A 6,571-nucleotide genomic window follows, 5' to 3' on the forward strand; every position below is an offset into this window, starting at 1 on the left:
ACATTATCTGTTGCAATATTTGAATCTAGTATTCCTTTTCAATTAATAAGTTCAAATCTAAGGAATAAATAAAATTTGTAGACAAAATAAAATAAATCGAAGCCTTCATAAATTAGCTGAAATAAGTCAACGAATAAATAAAATATATAAAAATTATTATGGGTACAGATCTCAACAAATACATCAACAACAATTAAAGTATACTTCCAAGGATTACTTTGACAGGCTCAAGCTATAAAGATCTACTCAGTATGGACATGTTGTTCTTCATCCGGTGCTATGAAATTTGGCTTTGCTCATCGTGGATCTTTATTGCTGCTTACGTACAATTTTTGTGCTTTCTACTCTTCGCATTTCCATAAAAAGAGTAGCATATTGTCAATGCTGTTCAGCAGTAGCTTCTTGTACATCCACCTGGAAAGCCAGAGTTGGTCAATGCTAATCACGGAGATACAACAAAATGAAAAAGGATAACTCATCTCTTCTAGAAAATCAAATAGGCCTTCCTCTCATTTTAAATTATCCCAAATATATTATATTTCTGTGGCAATAATGAATCAACTGTTGGGATAAATTTCTACATGAGAAAGACTCTGTATGATAATTTCCAACGGATGAACCATCCGTTGCAACATATGAATCATCTGTTGCAGCAGATAGGTCATCTGTTGGTACAAATAAAAGTGGTACGAAGAGCTGTTTGATTTGTAAAAACAAACGAGACATATGTTGCACCAGATAAAGGATCTGGTGCAACAGGTTAGTCAACTGTTGACACAGATGTATATATCTGTTTGATAATTTTCAGCAGATGTGTCATCTGTTGAAATAGATATATGTCTGTTTTTTTTGTCAGTTGGAAGACATATAATATATTCACCTTTTTCAGCTCTCTTTTGGACATTGTACGTTGCTCAGTGCAACACACAGAAAAAGTTACAATTTTGCTTTTTTGGATGCTTGATAATGCCCTGGAAATCACTCTTCTTCTCCTCTTAGCCCTAATCTCTAATGAAGCGGATGGAAATAAAATCCTCTTTGATGGAATGAGACCCCTCTTAAATGTCAATTCCTTTACAAAAGTAGTTAATGTACTAATAGCATTAATCACTACATTATGTTTCGCCCTACAGTCTTGATATTTGCATGCAGAACATTCGATGGGAGAGGCAAAATATGTATAACTAGTATAATCATACTCATAATGGTTTGCTTTAAATACTGTAAGAGGAGCATCATTGGCACCAACAACAGCACCACTACCACCACCAACAGCTCCATCACCACTAAGACTATCAACAACAACAAGCCCACCCTCCAAAATTGATTTTCTTGTAATAGTTGTTGCTCCAAACAATTCTATTTTTATTCTGTCGATGACCTTAGGGTATGATAAAGTTTGCACAGACCGTAAAGTAAGAAAAATGGCATCTTCAACTCTTGATTGGTCAGAACTAACGACGGATGCACAATCTAACATAAATCATTAATATATTAGAATGGTGATTAGATCATTCAAAAAAATCATTAAGTAAAAGAAAAGTTAATTATAATTATACTTACTGCATCCTTTTGTGGGTTGAAGAGATCAAGAAATTTTGCATTTTTATCAGTTTTGGCTGACAACCATCTCAAGATTCTTGGACAGGAAACTCCTTCCTGGTAGTTCACTTGTTGTCTTAAATAAGGAATGACTTCAAACGCCCAAACCTATAAAATAATGCCAATAAATCAAAATCATTATTGAGTGAAAAAAATGAATGATATCATAATAGAAGAAAGAAATATTTACCATGAAAGCCCATGGAAAGCCATATAAGTTTACTGTCTTTGGCGCTAACGGAGTCAATAAATATTTGACAGTTATTTTGAAGCTTTCATACCCCCAAGGATAGCTGTTAAACACCTCAAGATCCTCGGAGATCTTTATTAAACCAAGGCTTATGTTGTTGTTAATGTCTCTCGCCCAAAGAATATTATGTACAAACCAAACCAAGCACAATGACTGCTTGTGCTTCTTTGAAAGTCCTTTACCTTTCAACGCTTCTATCAAATTTTTATTTTTGAAGCTTGGACCAACAATGGACACCAGGTCATCACGATCATACAATTTGCCTTTGCTTTTTTTGGGTGTGCGGGGTGCTTTTTTGGGTTAGAATAGGTATAACTTGAGAAGGAGGATAACATTTTAGTCTAGTAACTATGGTAAACTCTTTCCAACCAAAACAAACAGGCATGCCACAATAATTTATCCACACCTCATCCATCTTATCTTTGTTTTCATACATAAACCTATGCTTGAGAAGTTCATATACTATTTTCATTTGAAAACGAGCATTGTTGTCCTTCGGTAAATCAAGATATTTCTCAAAGCAGCTGTCCCTGAAATAAGCATCTAATTTTTATTCTCGAAGTATTTTTTTAAAGGCATCGAAAGATTTTTCCATGGCTGACTTAACTACAAAAGCATCCGTTAAATCTGCAGCACTATTGCACTGCATTCTCACAGGATAACGATCAATGCTGAAGGCTTTGACCAGCTCTTCGATGAAAGGGCCATTAGCATCTGCATCATCTCTTTTAAAATATTCCTCCTCCCCGTGTTCATCATATTTTGCTCCCAATTGAGATAACGCTTGTAAAACAAGCTCATAGAGTGGTGGATTAGCCTAGCTGCTTCGCTTGTTCCTTTACTTAGACTTGATTCGGTTTCTATTCTTTTGGGAACCATATTATCTAAAATTAACAAAAACATAAAATAATATATTATTTTTGATTAATGCATCGTTAAAGAAGGAAACAATAAATCAAATAAGCAAAATAGTAAAATAACAGTTGCAACAGATCATCGATCTGTTGCACAAGGTAGTATATCTGTTGCAGTATATAACCAAACTGTTGCAGCAGATAAGTAATTTGTTGCAATAATATAAAACATATCACTCATTTTTTAAGACAGATGAATGGTCTGTTCAACAGATCACAAACTGTTGTGACATCATCTATTGCAACATATGAGTGATCTGTTGGAACAGTTAAATAATCCGTAGCAATGACTGAGTAATCTATTGTGATAATATAAAATATATCACTCATCTGTTGAGAAAGATGAATGTTTTGTACAACAGATCACACATCTGTTGCAATATATGAGTGATCTGTTAGAGCAGTTAACTAACCTGCAGCAATGGCTGAGTAATCTGTTGCGATAATACAAAACATATCACTCATCTATTAAGAAAGATGAATGGTCTGTACAACAGGTCATACATCTGTTGCAACACATGAGTGATCTGTTGGAACAGCAATCAATGGTCAATATTGTTTAGATTTCTTCCAACATAGGATCGTCTATCCCGACAGATGAATGATCAGTTGGAAAAATCAAGTCTTGGACATTTCCTATAGGAAAAGTTGATAGGATTTTATCCAACAGGAGGTTTATCTATTGCATCAGATCATTAATCTGATGGTTCTTTCATTGCATCAGATGGTTAATTAGTTGCATCAGATTTTTTATCCAATGCTTAATCTATTGCAACATATGGTAAAGCTATTGCATCAAATAGTTAATCTATTGCATTAGATTATTAATCTATTGCATCAGAATTGTAATCTGATGGTTCCTCTGGTGCATCAGATGGTTGATCTGTTGTATCATATGATAAATCTATTACATCAGATGATTAATATGTTGCACCAGATGGGTAATCTATCGGAGGAAACTAAAAATAGTAGCACAATTTTGTTTAACAAAAAATAGCAATTTCGTTATTTTTACCAAGAACAAAAACAAAACAAATTAACCCAAATTATCATTTTGTTTTAATAAACACAAACAATAAAAATCAAACTTCAAACAACAAAATATCATAATTCACTTCAAAAAGAGAAGAGAAAAAATACCAGAAATTAGGATTTTATTCAAACCGCATTTCAAATTAATGCAACAAATATTGAAATTGTTAACTAATACTATAAGAGAAGTTGTCTCAAGTTCCTCATTTTCTTTAAAACTAAAAAGGCCATAAATTTTTACATGTGAAAGAAGAAAAGGAACGATGAAGAATTTGAAACTGTTGTGGCCGGAGAGCAAGGCTATCGCGTCGATTGAAGGTTGAAGTCGAAAAGGAACTCGAAGCCTAACTATTTATAGTCGTATGTTGAAGTCGCTGAGGATTGAAATGAGAAATTTGCAGAACAATTGGTTGGGAGAGAGTTGAGAGAAGATATCGAGAGAGGGATGAGAGACAGGTTGATTTGAATTGAAGAGGGAAACTCGAAGCCCAATTATTTATCGTCGGAGGTAGAAGTTGTCGGGGGTTGAAGGAAGAAAAAAGAGAAACTCGAAGCCCAACTATTTGTTGTCCGAGGTAGAAGTTATCGGGGGTTGAAGGGAGAAATTTTGCGGAACTGTTGGTTGTGAAAGAGTTGAGAGAAGCTGTCGAGAGAGAGGAGAGAGTGGTTGATTTGGATTGAAGAGGGGTGTGGGTTGGGTTGATTTGTATTTTTTAAAAGATTAGAACGTTTTAAAAATATTAATCAAGTCCACAATTAACTTAATCAAGTTTCCTAATGATGTTTGACCCTATCTGTTGGTCAATGTCACCAATTCTTCATTCAAAAGACACATTTCCTTCAATTTTCTCTTGTAACTTCATATAATCATTTCAAGATTATATATATATTTTATTTATCCTGCCACAAACTAATGATTTTATCTTTGGTTTGTTATTTGAGATTCAAGTAAATTTAGATTAACTAAAATAGCACTCGTTATATTCGTCGCAAGCCTTACAATAGAAAATATGATGATAATAATAAAGTTTGAACGAATAAGTACATATTACGTCTCCACTAACGAAAGAAGGTAATATTCAAGTCTATTCAGACTTTGTCAAGGGGAAGTATATCGATTCAAGTTATTTTTCAAAAACAAGACGACAAGGTATATATATGTTATATACTACCACATACAGGTATATTTTACCACTGTTACTCTAATTATTGTTATTATTCTTATACTCTTACTGTCATTATTATTGTTATCATTATTATTATTATTATTATTATTATTAATAATAATAATAATAATAATAATAATAATAATTTTGTTGTTGTTACTATCTAACACTTTATCAACTCTATTATACATTATGTATTCTTATTACTATTATAATTATCGAAACATTGCAAATCAAATGAATTTTTGCATTATGTTATATACTCTTACATATATACATATTCACATTTATTTTACAATGAATAACTTCTTGCATACTTTAAAGTATACTTTTCTACTTCATAATAACTTATTTATGTATTTAATTCGATATACCTTTAAGCATATTTTCGTATACATTATAACACTTTATACTATATATTATTATAATAAAACTACTATTCCTCCCCATATTTTAAAAATATTCATATATGTATTTTGCAATTATCATACTACGTTCTTGTATATTGTAGTGTTACGTCTTAATACCTTAAGTATCTTTTAAAAATAATAATAATAATAATAATAATAATAATAATAATAATAATAATAACAATAAATAATAATAATAATAATAATAAATATTTTCTCATCACTTTTTAGCAAAAAAATGATATAAATATTTCCCAAATATTTTCTTAACATTAAGTTTAAGGACTATCTTCATATAGGCTTTGAAGGGTGCCTAATACCTTCCCTTCGAGTAACCAAGACCCTTACTTAGAATCCCACCGATTTTCGTAGACTAAAAACAGAGTTTTCGTATTGCAAAAAATGATTTTCCTAGTTTTTCCTTAAAAGTTAGGTGACGACTCAAACAAACGAATAATTTTTCAAGAAACCAGAAAGAGTCACTACGACCATATGTTGCGGACCGTTTCGACCGGTTCGAAATGGGTCGCGATAGTACCCACATCGTTTATTAATAAAAAAATCATGTTTCTTCATATTTTTATTTGTGATTGTAATTTATTTCTGTCACTGTAAATATTTGTTGAAAATAAACTGACACGTCTGGTAGGACCAAATCTGCCCTTCATCACTTTTCTCATAAATCAGATCTGCAAATCTATAGCCGCTGCATAAAGATGGAAGCTTTGTGGGTACTTCAAGACTCATCATCAAGTCTACACTTCGACAAGCTTGAAGTAGGGGCATTTGTAGACATCAAAAATTTGTGGGACTCCACAAGAGGAATTCAAATTCTGTTAGAGTTCTTGAAGGCTATTTTACCCTAAACCTAGCTTGGAGGCTACTCTACCTAAACCCTGAATTATGCTTATATAAGGGGGCAAATATTCTCTTAAAAGTATCTCCAAGATCTCCAATATCTCAGTAATTTATGAGATATTCATAAAGAGATCAAAATCCTCTATTTTTGATAATCAAATACATCAAGAAGATCTACAAACCCTCCTTTAATAGATATCAAATCCAAATATTCCTACATTAGAGAATACGACACCAATAGTCCTCGAATTATGGAGAAATTCATATCAAATCCAAATATGCCTACATTCAGAAAATACGCTACTGACGACCATCGAATTATACCCACATCATTTATTA

This window comes from Capsicum annuum, chromosome 3 (assembly GCF_002878395.1).
Source record: "Capsicum annuum cultivar UCD-10X-F1 chromosome 3, UCD10Xv1.1, whole genome shotgun sequence".
Classification (NCBI taxonomy): domain Eukaryota; kingdom Viridiplantae; phylum Streptophyta; class Magnoliopsida; order Solanales; family Solanaceae; genus Capsicum; species Capsicum annuum.